The following is a 16,834-nucleotide window of genomic DNA, read 5'->3' on the forward strand; positions in this document are numbered from 1 at the left end:
CTGACAAGTCAACTAAATTCTCCTTTGCAGGGCCCTCAGACTTGATGAAGTCCAGACATCCTAAGTAACCCATCCATGGGATTTGTACATCTCAAACATGAAATGAGATTTCTTCACTTTCCCCCATAACCATAGGTCCTGGCTATAAATATTTATGATTTGTAGCTATTTGGAAGATAGGAAATTGTTTTAAATTATGTTAAAGTGTTTAGGGAATTAAAATTATCCCAAAGCCTCCACAAATGAGTGCAGTAGCTCTGTCTTCACTTCTGTTTAATGACCCAGTAAAGGTGGCCACCTGCCCACAGAGTTGGCTTTCTCTACTGCACCCTGGTTTTCAGGTTCAGGGACTACAGAACACCTAAGTCTTTTCATGCCTCTGCGTAGGTATGGCTCTAGAACGGATCTCTGTAGTAAATATCTGCAATCTTCTGGAGCTCTCCTGGGAAGACATTTGTTGTGGGGGTTGCATCTCAAGGGACCATCTGAGAGTGAAGTTCTACCTGAAGAGGTTTAGAAAGGGAACATCTGGGGGTACAGTCCGAACCATTACCATTGAGGAGATAGGAAGAGCAGCAAGTTGGAAAAAGATGATGAGACGCTTGGGTCATTGCTATAAAATGCATTGATATGTTTACAACTTAACTTTATTGGTTGCTAGAGGCATGGAATAGAAGTGCATTTTTCCCACTTAGAGATCCAAGTTGGGTTGAACATTCTCGAACACCTCTGCCCAGCAAGGCAGTTTTGCAATATCATCAAGCTGTCCCAGTAAATGCCTGTGGTGCACTGTGGAACATTCTTAGAGTAGTTTTGGTTCTCAGGACCACTCTTTGGAAAAAGCTTTCTCCCCTGCATCAGATGATAGAGCTGGTGCTGGCTCTTGGAGGACTATGACTCCTATCCCAGTGCATCCATCTCAGATGACAGAGGCTGGTTGAGTTATAGAGAGTGACATCCACTTAGGCCAGGCATAGCAAGAATGGTTTACTAGAAGAAGCATGACTTCATGGATGGGAAGAATAGGAAATGCAATAGATCAAAGAAAGGAAGGTCCTAGAAGAGTGTCCCAAAGAGTGTTGGCAGTTTGACTCTTATTGGTCAGCTTTTTGGGAGCCTGATCAACTCCAGACAAACTGGTGAAATTCATTTGTGGCTAACTAGAGCTAGGGACATAACCTGGATTATTTCCTGTGACACCATTAACATGCTGACTTTAGAAAATCCTCATGTACAGCTAATGGCCTTCCTAGTCAGCAACATTGATATTTCCTTTTTTTTCCCTTGAAAATTTCTGAGATTTTTCTCCTGATATTTTAAAATTCAAGACTTTAAGAATGTTGTATTTTGCCTATCTTCTATTTGTTATTGAAGGGTGCTTCAAAACTGACCTTGGGAGAAAGAAAAAGATCAGCAATGAAGCCACTAGGGATAGACCCGAGAGAGCTGGAAATAATCAGAAAGCATAGCTGAGAAATTCTCCATAAGCAAAGATAAAAATACACATAATGTCTCAAAGCTAATAACCCAGGAGGGTAACTGGAAGAATAGCTTCATGCAAACCTTGAAGAGTATAAAGTAGTAGTGAAGTGTTGAGTGGAGGGTGGTTACAAGCAAAACTGCAAATTGAAAGCATGCGCATATAATTGGCTACACTAACAAGGGGTGGGGATGGAGGGGACAGTGTCGTTAGACATTTTGATAAACCAAATAAATGATGCTCTGTGGGCTCCAAGGGAATTACCCAGTAAAGGGAGATGATTTCTACTACCAATTAATTAAAAGTAGGAAGGAGTGTAATTGTGGTTGAGTTTGTACCCAAATTAAAATGCAATAGGAGTGATTTAGAACAGTGGTTCTCAAACTCCAGAGTGTGTCAGAATCACCTAGAGAGTTTATTTAACATATATTACTAGGAAACTCCACAACCAGAGTTTCTGACTCAGGAGGTGGAGGCTGGGGTCTGAGAATGTATGTTTCTAACAAGTTCCTAGGTGATGTGTTGCTGCTGGTCTAGGACCATTCACTAAGAACAACTGGTTTGGAAGAATGGCAAAAAGGCTTCTAACAACCCTGTCCCTGAGTTACACCCTCACATTCTGTGAAAGTAAAGGACTTTTTATGTTGTGCATGAATATCAGAATTAAAAATCATATTACCAAAAAAAGAAGAAATAGAATGCTTTTTCCAATGATAAGGAGATTATTTCTCTTTATGACCTAAATCATGGGAGAAATTCAAAGTAAAAAATAATGATGTGTAGAATTACATAAAAATGTAAAACTATTGAAATAATGAAATTCCACAAAACCAAGACAAAAAGAGATGTAACAGAATAAGAAAAATGTTTGCTATAAATACAGCTGCATATTTAAAGTTTAATGTCCAAAATATATTGAGTCATTCAAACCAGATTCCCAGTGGAGACATAGCCTGGGACACACACAGGCAGTTCATACACCAGGAAAGCCAACATAAACCCACATTTGGAGCACTAAACCTCAAAAGTAATTAAAGAAACCCAAATGAAAACAATTATAAGGGGCCATTTAACACATATCAGATAAACATGTATAAAGATAAATGATAAAATGCAGCACCAGTGTGTCTGGTGGGAATTGATTGCTGGTACAAGTGTAAATTGTGTTTTGTTCCATTTTGGGTTTTTTCTTTTTTTTCTTTTTTTTTAGTAAGAGTCATAAAAGTGATCACACCAGAAAATGTATCCCATATAAGTAATTCATAAGAAGAGCAAACTTAAAATTATAAAATATTTATAGCAGAATTATTTATAATAACTAATGAATGAAATTATTGAAATACTCAATAGTAGGGGAAATAGTAAAAACAAATAATCTTATATGAACCTAATATTCATTCATTAGAAATGAAACCATTTGAAGACTCTGCACACTGAAGGAAGTGTACACTGCATTGAAACATTAGGGTGGAAAGTACTGGTTTTCGAGTGAGAAGGCCTGAAATTAAGTGACTTTCCACTAAGGATTGAAATTTCCTCAAGTTGGTTTTCTGCCAATGCAGGTTCCCTCTAAGCCAACAGTTTTCAAACGTTTTCACCACTATCAAAATTTTAAATCTCATATTCTCATCCACTACACTCACACTCACACACACACACACACACACACACACACACACACACACACTATTGGCAACACATGGCAGTCTATTCCATTCTATTGTCCACTTCATTCCTTTCCAATCCATTTTAAAATGCTGGTCACTAAATCTACTTCAAACCCACTAATATATCACAACCGGCAGTTCATAAAACTCCAGTCTAATTTACAAGAGTGCTCAAAGTTTACTGCCACCCCTTCTCCCTGGTTTCACTCCAATATCTGCACCCTCCCACAACCACACTCACATACACTCACATACGCAGTACACCCAAAGAGAGCTCTTCTAAAGGTCGTGGTCAAAGTGGAGCCGTAGATGGCAGAACTGTAGTAGGCATGCAAATTTTATACCCCACTAGGCATAAGGGCATAGATGTCAGGAAGAATAGTGATTAAAAAAAAAAAAAAGAGAGAAAAAAAAAAAGATTTTATTTATTTATTTATTTGAGTGAGAGAGAGAGAGAGAGAACATGAGCAAAGGAGGGGCAGAGGGAGAAGCAGACTCTTTGATGAGCAGAGAGCCCTACATAGGGCTCAATCCCAGGACTCTGAGATCATGACCTGAGCTGAAGGCAGATGCTTAACCTACTGAGCCACCCAGGTGCCCCCAGAATAGTGATTTTTAATGCAGCTGCGTAACTTCTCTGTCAGATGGTACTAAAGAGCATCTTGAAACTTTGTTAGGCTAGTCCCTCCTTCTCTCTTCTCCCCTAGAACTCAAATCTCAAAAACTACAGGACTTAGAAAAAAGTCACACAATCAAATGCACTTAGTTCTACTACTTTGGTTGTGGTCGCACAGGCCTGAAGGTATTATTGGCTGACAAGGATCTGGCTGCCCATTCAGCTTCTCATCTTGGCAAAGTCTGTGATGGTCCAGGGTAACTCCAAAGCCCAAGTTGGTAGCGCTGAACTTTTGTCAGTGTCTTTTCTGTGATGTCAGCTCCCCAAAACAGTGGTTCTTGAATTTTAATACACTTAGGAATCACCTGGGTACTTATTAAGGTTACAAATGTATATGGCCCATCACCAGAGAGTCGGATTCAGTGATGTGGTGGAGAAATTGGAGACATGGCTTTAAAAATAAGCTAGTGAAATAATTACAACAATGACAAAAGCATCAAGAAAGGTGAGAACCAAGAACAGACCTTTGAATTTGAATGCAATGATTATGACATCATTGGTGACCTTAAAGAAAGCTTAGCTGTACTTAGTATAGCCATAGGCATGAAAATCTTTCTGTGGTTAAATAGCAAAGGGAAGTAAGAGGAGAGAGCAGTACCTCAAGGGAAAGGTAGAGTTAGGATATCTTTCAAGGTAGAAGAGCCCTTTGTAGAGAGACCAAAGTCCCAGGAGATTCTGAAATTCAAAGCACATTGCAAGGAAACGCACTTAGCCAGGAGATAGGTTTCTCGTAGAGGAGAAAAAAGAGAGGATTTATTACTCACTGTTCCTCCAAGTTGGGAACATGAGTGAACTTGTGAGTAGTTGACTCGTCTTACGCCATTACACACTTTAATTCAAGCCACGTCTTGGAGGAGAAGATCTTCCGGCCAACAATCTCGGTTCTGGTGTCTGGATTGGGGATGTTCCCTAGAAAACTGACATCTGTGCAAGACCAGTTCCCGGGAGGGAGCACCACTCCTCACATGATCAGTTTTACATTTGTGCTCCGCTTTAGTACCCAAGGTACTTTCATGTATATAATTTCATTTCATCTCCACAACTCAGCAGTTGGTGTCTGTTTCTACCTTTTCTCCCAGCTCTGCCATCCTCCCTACTCCCAAGTCCTTACCACAGTTCCTGCCAAAGGAATCCATACACAAAGGTCAAGAGCCACCTGGAAAGAGCACTGGTTATTAAAGTTGTCAGGACAAGAGCCCAGTATTTTAATGTAAAGGTCTGGGAAAGCTGAACTGGGAGGGATAAACCCAAGTCAAAGTGGGGGTGGGGGAGCACTCCTCTCTCCAAACTCCTATCCAAAGTTCAGGGCTGCTCTCAGGGGGTACCTGTGGCTAGAGAGTTGACCAGATTCCACAAGGGTGCTGGTTACCAATTTCACTACAAGAAGTGATGGGGAAGGATGTTTGGCTGTACAAAACAGATCCTGCCCTGCTCAAGGCCACAGAGGAGGAAGAAGATGCAGGGGGTGTGCCGGGCTGAGCCTTGATCACCTCCTATGCTGGGTGTGACTTCTTAAACAGGTTTACCCTCCTGTGTAACTTGAGGAATGCTACATGGCCAACCAATCAACTCTGTCATTCCTCCTTCCTTTGGGAGGAACTAGGAAGAGAGCCCAGAGAGGGAGGACGGGGGGTTGGAAGTTCGCACTTTTCTGGGCCAAGACTAAAACACAAACCAAAGAACAGAAACATTCCCTCTTTCTTCACAAAATAGGCAAGGAGGTTATTGCGATCCTATTACCCCCACTTTATAGATGAAGAAACGAAGGAACGGGAAAGGTAAATGATTTAATGATGCTCACCAAGCTGGTAAACGTTGAGATTGGTCTGCTGATGCTGATGCTGAAGGCCAGTGATAGCCAGCATCCTGAATCTCTAATTCCAGTAACACTGCCGGCTCATCATCTTCCCACTGCTACCTGTCTGTGGAATTCCCAAAGCCATACATGGACAAGAAATTCTGGCTGAGGCACACAGTCTTGCTCTCAATCTGATCTTATGACCAGGTGAGCTAGGAGGACAGGTATGGGCCTGTTTGTCTCTTCAACTCCAAGACTGGAATAGAGGATGGCCCACTCCACGCTGCCTTTCCTCTCTAGTAACAGAGGGGTCTCATCCTTGTCCTGCCTGAGCCCCTATTTCCCCCTGCCACCCAAGACCAGAGAAGGGAAAGTAAAGATGCTTCTCTCCTGAGTCTTGAGATACACTATTTTGGAGCACATGCCATCTGGTCCCTCTGACTCAGTACCCTGATTTCCATTTAGGTGCCCATCCTCCCACACAGAGTCCATCACTTGCAGGGAAGCATACTCAGTCCCAAGGAAGGGCCTAGACCCACAGAGGACCATCAGGGGGTCCCATCTCTCCCGGACCACCACCACCAGTGCAGGAATGGCTGTATGGCCTAATTTGGACCAACCAAAGACAAAGACACATTTCTTGGAGGATTCTAGGCAGAACGACTTCACTTTTTCTTAGAAACTACCTGAAGAACATTCTCTTTCTTTTGGATGTGAACAAGGCAATACTTAGCCCCTCAAAGCTACTTGCAGCCATCTTGTGGCCACCAAGAGAAATACATGTGGTGGAAGGCAGAAAGGAGGAACAGAAACCATCTGGGTCCTGGGGTCAACGCCAAGTTGTTGGATAAAGCCTTTACAAAAGCCTGGTATTTCTAGTCTTTTCAGACATGTGAGCCAATAAATTCCCTTTAGTGTTTAACCCAATTTGAGTTGCATTTTCGGTAACTGCAGGATTATAATTAACATGTACTGCAATGCATAAGCATATGAGTTTAGAGAGTCTGTTCCACTGTTTCCCCAATTCCTGCTAGAGTTTCCAAGGATAAGCTGATCACCAGAGTAGGAAGTCATATTTTCCTGTATCAGTCAAATGGGATGGGAGAGGGAACCAAGCTTAAGAAAACAGAATTTTGATAGCATTCCTTCAACACAGACATTTTCAAATGAAATAAGAGTCTGGTATATGAGCTGACCATCAAAACCAAACACTAATATTATTATTACTCCTAACTGAATGGTCTAATCCCCTACCATGGTGGCTCCACTGTGTGTCTGCATATCTAGCTACGGTGCTGGTGGGAAAGGACAAATTTTCAGCCATCATCATGTGTTAGAAAACCTGGCCACTAGAACTCACTCATACTAGTTTCTTCAAGGACAACAACAGTTGTAAAAGACACAGCACTCTGTCACATCGTATCTGGTGTCATTCCCAGAAAGTGCTCATATTCCTAATCTTCTAAAATGAAGCCAGTGAGGAAAACCTTATACTCGGACGCTCCAAGTTCTTTTTTTTTTTTTTTAAGGTTTTATTTATTTATTCATGAGAGACAGAGAGGTAGTGACACAGGCCAAGGGAGAAGCAGGCTCCTCTCACAGAGCCCGATGTGGGACTCAATCTCTGGACCAAGATCATGCCTCAAGCGGAAGGCAGACACTCAATTGCAGAGCCACCCAGGCGTCCCAGACTCTCCAAGTTCTAAAACCAATGAGGATGACTTTTCAGCTTGCTTTGAAACAGAAGTAGCCGCCACCAGCCTGCTCATTTTGGAAAGAGGGGGCAAGAATATATAAACGTGCCAGTGATCCTTTCTAAAGGAGGTCTGGGTCCTCTCCCCTTGCAATCAGCAATTTTTCTCACTCTAATGAAATCCAGATGCTTCCGATAAAAGGAATGGCTGGTGTTCAAGCCATTTGCTAATTCTGCCTAGAGGTAGAGGGAAGGAAAAAGCTGTGCCCCACATCATTAATTTTAAATATCCTATTTTGTTTTATTTTCAGAATGAAATGGTATGGAACAGTGTAATGAGCAATAGAAATATGGAACCAAGATGCAATTATATCTTCAAAGGAACAAAATGAAAGCAAATAGAAGGCCTTGCACAAGTTAGCACACAAACAGGCAGATCAGACATCATTTAGAGTCCAAATACATGCCTTTTGGTTATGTCTGTAAATTATCTTCCACAAACATCATGTTATATCACTGAAGACTCATTTCTGGGCTACATGAAACTGGGTTTCTCAAGAGGCCCTAAAACATCACAGATTCAATTTCACCAACATTTAACACCTCTAATATGCAACCATTGTGCTAGGTACTAGGGCAGCAAGATAAATAGGGCATAGTCTCCACCCTCAAAGTGCTTATGGTCTAGCTATACAAAATAACCATAATATAATAGGTGCTGGGTAGCATAGAACAGGGCACATTAATTCTGTTTGAAAAGATAGGAGAAGGCTTTACCAAACGGTAGGCAGGAACTGAAACCATACAGTATAAGCAAAGCAGGGGCCAGATGGAAGATGTGGAGGCCAGGTCTTCAATCACTCTGAGAAAAGTGCCCAAGAGCATCCTAGAAGTGGATAGGAATCCAGTTCCCTGCCTGAAGCCTGAGGCCAAGCATCCACCAGTGAACTGGGACTAAGGTAATTCCAACTAAATTTTTAGAACTGTTCTGGGGAATGGTGGGAAGCAGTGATTCCGGTAAAAAAACAGGACTTGGGCCTATGTGTGGCATCCAAAAATAGTGCTATATGGAATGGATCAAATATGCAATCAAGTGGATATACTATACACAATGGATCAAATGCACAAATCCTTACACAAAGATCTGTCTCAGAACCGTGCATCTCAGGGGACCAGGCTGAGGCATCAATGAAACCAACAGGGTGGAACAAGGTGAGAAAAAATTCCCATGCACAATCAGCTCTCATACAAAAATTACAAAGCACATAATGACACATGTAATAATGAGAACTGGTTGGCTGACCCAACAAATAGGACAAATCACACCTACAGATAGAAATAGTGGTACAACCCGCCAAGGCATTTACAAGTTTGTTTAGAATCTTCAAAGAGATAAAGAAAGAAATAGCATACTTAAAAGGAAAATAGGTTATTATTTGGAAAAGGCATCAGACGCCTGGTTGCTTGGTAGTTGAGACTTTGGTTCAGGGCATGATCCTGGAGTCCCGGGACTGAGTCTTTATCAGGTTCCCCCTGGGGAGCCTGCTTCTCCCTCTGCCTATGTCTCTGCCTCTCTCTGTGTGTCTGTCATGAATAAATAAAATCTTTTAAAAAATTGGAAAAGGCATCTATGACTATGAACCAAAAATTATTGAAAAATTTAAAATAGAATAAAAAACTGAGTAGTAGAATAGATAAGCTAAAGTGGAATCCATTTACTGGCAAAGAGAGAATATCTAGATTCTCCTTAATCCTGTTTCCTCTTCCTTGGCACCTAAGAAAACCATATTTCCTGAATGCCCTTACTGTGAGATCAGGGCCACATGATGGGAACATGAGTGAAAATAGAGTTTATCACTTTTAGGCTTGGCCACAAAACGTCCTAGATGATCATTTCCTTCCTCAGAGATCTTGAAGAGCATGCTGATGACAGCAGCATTACAAGATGTAGGTCAGACATGGGCGGACACCTGTCAAAAGAGCCCCCAACCTGCCTTGAACTGTCACATAGGCAAGAAATAAACCTTTGATCTGCTCTCTGAGCTTATTTGTTGTGCAGCCCAGGACAGCTCATCCTGAATATATAGCAAACCATGCTGAATGCAATAAAACCAGACAAATACATAGAAAAGTGAAAATAAAGTTATAGGATAGACCACAAAGCCCCAACATATGTATAATATGAAACATATGTGTTCCGGGTAGCAAGAATTGGTCACATGGGGGAGAGAAAATATTACAAGAGATAAGCAACTATGAATTTGCCAGAAATACAGGGATAAATCCTTAGAACAAAAAGAAGTCATTCAGGGAAGCCTGGATGGCTCAGAGGTTGAACGTCTGCCTTTGGCTCAGGTCCTGATCCTGGAATCTGGGATCGAGTCCCACATCAGGCTCCTTGCACGGAGCCTGCTTCTCCCTCTGCCTATGTCTCTACCTCTGTCTCTGTGGCTCTCATGAATAAATAAATAAAATGTATTGTTTTGTTTTGTTTTAAAAGAAGTCATTCAGAGTACTGGTTTATTTGCAGTAATAATTTTTGCAATAATGATTTTAAAACTTTTTGGCCAATGCTTAGAAATATACTGTAATCTATTTATAACTCTTCATCCATCCATTCATTCATTCATCCATATAAGAAATATCAAGAACCCATTACCTGTCAGATTCCTTGTAAGGAGCTGGGATTTTATCATCTAATGGGAAATCAAAAAACAAAAACAAAAACAAAATCAAGGAAAAAAATAAAAATAAATAAATAATGGGAAATCAGAGAAGTAGCTGGCAGTTACTACACAGGGTGTACTGTAGGGAAGAGAGGAACTGAGGGCATTCAGACATAAAATGGTATGATACATTTAAAAAGCTGCTAGTAACCAAGTAAGGCTTGAATAAAGGAAACATGTGAGCAAGTAGCTAGAGATAATACTAGAACAGTAGTCAGGAGCCAGATTCTGAACTAACACATTTGCAGAATAGCTGGAAACCCTACAAGGAACATGCTATAGGATAATTTCAAGAATGGGAAAGGTTTTCCTAAAAATATCCCTGCTCCACTCACCTACCTGAAATGCCAGTGCCGCTCAAAGTAGCCACAGATTTTTTTTAACTTTATTTATTTATTCATGAGAGACACACAGAACAAGAGAGAGGCAGAGACACAGGCAGAGGGAGAAGCAGGCTCCATGCAGGGAGCCCACCGTGGACTTGATCCCGGGTCTCCAGGATCACACCCTGGGCCAAAGGCAGGTGCTAAACCGCTGAGCCACCCAGGGATCCCAGTAGCCACAGATTTTGACTGGTACAAAACATCTGGCAAAAAAAAAAAAAAAAATCTGGCATACCTCCCCCTGCCCCTCCCCCCGACACACACAGTTGCTCTACCACCAGGCTTTTGTGACAAGTGGGAAAAAAGGAGAAAATGCAAAACGGAAGAGGCCCCAGAAGATGGGTCAGCATATGGGGCTGCAGAGGGAAGACTATCCAGGAGGCGGGAAGAAGGAGAATCAGTGGGATGGATGGGCCATGAGGCATACGTGACAGCTAGGTGCTCTGGGCAGAAAGGTTTAGGGGAGAGAAAGGGAAAGAGGAGAAAATTCCTGTAGGGCTGCAGAAAGAGATTTAAAACGAGAATTTCTAGGATGCCTCACAAAAGACCTGTGCTACTTTTCAATGCTTTTGAGTCAGGTTCTTTTTTTGTTTTTGCTTCCATTTTAAGAGGACATTGGGAGAGCTTGGCCACAAGTTTTATTTAGGTTACATATTCATACACATTTCCCTAACAGTGAAAGTCCAAGGGTATGGTCCCCATCACAGTCAAAGGAACCTGTGGGAGACAGGGCAGTCAGCAGCCTCTCATGAGCAGGGAGTTTCTAGAGAAGGAAGAGAGCTGGGTGGTGCGGGGTTAATGGAGACAAATTTCATCCACTTTGTCATTTTGACCACATCCATTCTCATTGTACAAATGATCCCAAGTCCATAGGCCAAGGCCTCAGAGAAATTATATTGGATCTGAATAATATAAATTATAGTCAAGGGAGAATTTGTTAGAGGTGAAAACACTACGCACAGGGCCAGGGCTGTACTAAGGCTGTCACTGTCCTCAGATGCTCTCTCAGAATGAGGTGGGGAACAGAGCGACGGTCCTTGGAGATGGTCAGTTATTTTAGAAAACTGGGGGTGGAGGGAGGAGGTGGGGGAGAAGCTCGGTTCCTCCCAGAATGAACTCATCAGAGCATCAGAGCAGCAGCGCCAGGCAGGTGGGCCATGAGGGAAACGCCAGCCCTGTGCAGAGCGGGGCTTCTATTCATCTTACGTGGGGGGATTGAGACAAATGCCAAGCACTCCCTCCGGCAGGAAGAAAATGTGCATAGACAGCAGTCATCCCTCCTCAGAGATCCTGGCCTTTCTGTTCCTGAAAAGATCTGACAACTTGCTCTGAAGTATGGAAATTGCTCTCACTGGAGACATTCCAGAGTCTCCTTCCAGCCACAAACATTCCAGGCTGGCTCCCCTCGTCTCCTGTGACCACTGGAAGGACTCAGTGAGGACTGGCAACAGCTCGTGATGAGAATGGTGACAGCATTTCTGGGAACGGAGTGAAGTTATGTTCAGAATTAGAACATCTAGGCCACAAATAGGGCTCAGAGTCTCAGTTCCCTGAGAGTGGGAAGGAGCTCCCCTCAGGCTGGAGGAGGAGTTACGTTGCCCCTGTCCCCAAGGTGACACTTCTTTTTATATCCATTTATTCCCTGAGCACAAAGGACAGATCTTCAAGGGTCAGCAGCGGGGGCACACTGTCAGCTAGGTGGTGGCAGACAACTTGACATCTAGAGCTCTGACCTGGTCCAAGGACCCACTGAGACCCCAGAGAGTGAGGGGGATGATTATGCACTGGAGAGGACTCCCCTCTGGGAGCTTCCCTCATGCTACACGTGGCCTTCTAGATCCTGGGAGGCCAAAGGATGACCTTACCACCTCTCGCATAAGCAGGTGTCAGGCTGCTTCCTAAAAGACCCTCGTGCCTCAGGGTCATGTCTCCGCTGGGCCCAAACTTTGTCTCGCCACCAGCCTTGTCACTCAGGCGCTGTCAAGCTCCTACCAAAGCCCCTGCAGTGCCTATGCCACTGCCTTCGAGCAAATAGCTCAGACAGTCCACCTGCCACAGCTGGCCTTTCTTGTCTTACTCATAAGCAGAAAACCCTTCCTTTTTTTTTTTTTTTAAGGATTTTATTTATTTATTCATGAGAGACACACACATACACAGAGGCAGAGACACCGGCAGAGAGAGAAGCAGGCTCCATGCAGGGAGCCCAATGCAGGACTCGATCCCAGTACTCGGGGGTCACCCCCTGGGCCGAAGGCAGGCCGAAGGCAGCTAAGCCGCTGAGCCACCCAGGGATCCCCAAAACCTTTCCTTTTGGACAATAATAGTCTTGACCATTTGCCTCTCAAACCAGTGAGTGAGTTCACTTGTCCTGGGGCTACACATAGAGCTCCAGCCATCACCTCAGCTTCCTCCTAGAGCAGCTCCTCTTTCCCTCTCTCCAGGGGGGGTCTCCTGCCACTCTCACAGGTTGGCCGGCTGCTGATGCTGAAGGTCTTTCCTTTCCAGACATTTCTGCACAAGGGCTCAAATTCACAGGTAGGACAGCCCACCTATTAAGCATGTGAGCTCTTGAGTCAGAGAGCCTGCGTGTAAATCCTGCCTCCACTACTTACTACGATTCCACGGGCAAGTATTACAATCCCATCTAAGCCTTGGTTAGCCTCCCATCTGTGTAGTGAGGATGATAATAGTACACAATCCAGAGAATTCGGAGAAGATGCGTATGGAACGCCTTCCAAAGAGATCCCCGTGCTGGTTGTTGTCATTTTGTCTCACTGTGGGCTACTCAAGAGGCTCCCTGTGCCATCAGGGACTCCAGTGGAAGAAACAGACACATGCACGATGAACTTCAATTCAGAGGCATAAGTGCTATCATAAAAACACAGTCGGTGCTCATTACTCACGGATTCTGTATTTGCGGATTTGCCTAGTCACTAAAATGTATGTATAACCCCCAAATCAATACTTGCAGTGTTTTGGGGGTCACCCTGGGACGCGCACAGAGTACCGAAACATTGGAGTTGCCTGGCATGCACATTCCTGGCTCAGGTTGAACCAATACTCTGCCTTCTTGTTTCAGCAATCTTTCTGTAAATAAGTGTCCTCTTCACGGTCTATTTAGTGCTACGTTTTTCTCATTTTTGTGCTTTTTGTTGGTGATTTCACTGCTTAAAATGGCCCCAAAGCATAGTGAAGTGCTGTCTTGTCCTTCAGCACAGGAGGCTGTGATGTGCCTTATGGGGAAAATACATGTGACAGAAGCTTCATTTGGGCATGAGTTATAGGGCTGTTGGCCATGAGGTCAATGTACAAATCAACAATATATGTTAAATAAGGTGCCTTTAAATAGAAACATCCCTAAAACAAAGTTACATATTGACTGGTTGGTATAGATATCGGGACCAGAGGCTTTTAGGACACTGTGTTTCCCCACCTCCCCCCCACCCCCACCCCAGGAGCAGTGGGTCAGTATTTGCTGACTCAGTGTTCACAAAGAATCCACCATATGTGGAGGGAGCCCAGGGAACCCAGAGGAGGACCCTTCAGGTCAGCTAAGGGAACATGCTTCTCCGAGGAGAGACCACTGAACTGACTTGGCAAAGAACACTGAGAGCTTCCTGGTGGGCCAGAGGGCTAGGGCCACAGAGGGAGCTGGGTCAACACATTCCAGGTGCCAGGGCCTGGAGGCAAATATGTGAACCACAGACAAAAGTCCAAAGGTAATCCATCATTCTTTCATTTGATGAATAACTACTGAACACATCCTGAGCCAGGCATGCATGGACGGGGGCTGAGAGTGGGGGCAGAGGTCCGTGGGGCCATTGAGAAAGTTCCCGATGCCACGCTGAGGGGTCTGGAATTAATCCACGAACAACTGGAGGCTCTTCAAAGGCTCGTGTGACCCAGTGCAGCCAGCGAGCAAAAGGCTTAGGCAAAATCAAACATTGTCATGTAGTAACACGGTCGACTAAGAAACCCAAAGAAGCTACGGCAGCTCCTTCCCCGGAAATGTTGAAGGACAGAAGTCTCTAGGTCTTTCAATACTAGGTTTTGCGATTTCCTTACCAACACCTTCAAGGGTCTCCTGTGCTGAGGATGAAAGAGATGCTCCAGCCTTTCTGACCCAGAGCATCTCACCACTAGTGTACTTACACCCTGCACACCAGCCACAGGCACTTCTCTCAGTTCCTCAGTGAGCCATGCTTTGTCTTGCCTTTGGTCCTGGCTCTGTTGGGTCTGGACTATGGTGGCCCTTCCCACCCCAGCCCTCTACCTGCAACGCAGGCTTTGCTTACCCTCACCCAATCCTCCAGGTCTCGGATTGAAAGTCACTTCCTCCAGGAAACCATACCCATTCACGTCCATGGGACACTTTTCACACTGAATTGCTGTGTTTGATTTCTGGTCTGTTCCTGCCAAATAGACCATAAGCTCTGAGAGGGCAGGACCATGGGGTCAGATTTACTGTATCCCTGGTTGCTGGTACTCTGAAGGTCCCTGGCCTGTGAGTCCAAAGGCAGGGAAAGAACATGTTCACCCAGGGGACTCGGGCCTCCAGCTCACCTCGTCTATTGGTGGGGTTTTCCATTACATTGAAGGCTGAATGTTCCATGTGCTACAGGGACTGCATGGTCCCTGGGGTAGGGCTTTTTAAACCACACATTATTAAGTCACTGAGGGTAGTGTTTGCCCCCCAGCCAGCAGGACCCTCTGTGAACTGTGAAACAATTGATTCTTCTCCAATGCACTAAGTACACTTAAATGTCTATAATTACAGTGGCATTTTCTAGAAGGACACTAATTATCTTTAATTCATGGATTATACTTATTGCCTGGGAGCAAGAAATGAAAAAACACATTGCACTGGTGGGAAAGTGTTCTGCTGCTTTGCTTTGTAGTGGGTTTTGTTGGACTTCTTTCACTCACCCTTGAAGTTCCCAACCTGCTCTACTAGGATAGGTCACTCACCCTGATCTCTAGGGGATAAAGGGAGAAAAGAAAACATGGGACAATTTCAGGTTAGTTTTTGAGTGCGTATCTTAAGTCAATGTCTGGTCTTCTAGGTTCTGAAACTTAATTTGTCACTGTCCCCATGGCTGGTCACTGATTCACAGTAATTAGACTTATAAGAGACTGAGTCATAACCAGAAAGCAAACTGTTTTCACTTGGTGAGAGGATGCATTGCCAGTACTTGGAATATTGGTCGATATGGTCCAAGAGCATTCCTATTCTCATATCCAAGGCCAAAAGACTTTAGGTGTTTTTTGAAGTGTGTTTTATTCTAGTTGTACCCTGATAAAGCAGAGAGCATGATTATTCCACTTTTCAAAAAGACTAAGGCTCAGAGAGGTCTTACCCAAATGTCATGATTTTCTGGTTCTTGGTGTCCTTTTGACAAATTTAGGTGCTGGGCTACATTTTATTAACTGTGACCCTAACAATTAGAAATCTAAATGGATATATCACAAACGAATATTTATTGAAAGCCGTAGTAATTTAAGTCAGTAAAGCTTTAACCTGCTCATGGTTGGGGCTCAGATTTGAACCAGGTGCATATGAAGATTCAGTCACGGCAATTTTCCCTTGTCACTGCCTTAGCTCAGTTTTTCTAGAAGCGGAGCCCAAGTCAGGGGCTTGGGAATGTGTGATTTATGGTAGGGGGGTGGGGTGTGCTCTTCAGGGAAAATTAGTTGTGAAAGGAGGAGAAAGCTGAGCAAGACTTGGTCTCAGGACGACCTAGCCTCAGCCTGGTCCACAGGGTGCAGGTGCTGGAGCATGAACTGGATTGACAAGCATCCACGGCATCCCCACCCCAAACCCTGTAGCCGGAGGACCAGCCTTTGGAAGCCTGTAGCAGTCCCTGGCTGGGGGATGCCCGGGGTGGGAGCAGGGTACAGTGGCCTCTAGCTCCCCAGATGCAGTGGCTTCTGTTGGTTAAGAGCAATTCTTCTGTGAGGGGGCAGCTGTGAGCTCCGGGCAGCAGGGGGCTGGGTGTGCTGACCTGGCGCTGCCTGGGTGGGGCGCTGCAGCCTCCGCTACCGTCCCTCAACCTGTGTGTTGTCCCTCATCTCCAGGAAGTTTTTAGGGTTCTTCTCTCTGCCAGGAATTTGTTTCTCTCCCTCCCTTCTGCTCAGATACACCTTATTTCCCCTTTCAGCCTCATCTTACACATCACCTCCTCCAGAAAGCCCTTGCGAGCTCTTCGAGACTTGTCAAGATTCTCCTCTGCTTTTCTATCTACACCTCATTATGTCATAAAGCTGACCCCCTGTTAGCCCACGCTGACCATGACTGTAAGTTCCAGGAGGTCAGGCACTTAGAACCACTCCTGGCACTCAATAAATGCTTTTTTGTGTGTGCAGGAATTAATGCTAGTCTTTTAGAGATTTAAACTTGAAAAAAAAACAAAA

Source organism: Vulpes lagopus, chromosome 10 (assembly GCF_018345385.1).
Source record: "Vulpes lagopus strain Blue_001 chromosome 10, ASM1834538v1, whole genome shotgun sequence".
NCBI classification, from domain to species: domain Eukaryota; kingdom Metazoa; phylum Chordata; class Mammalia; order Carnivora; family Canidae; genus Vulpes; species Vulpes lagopus.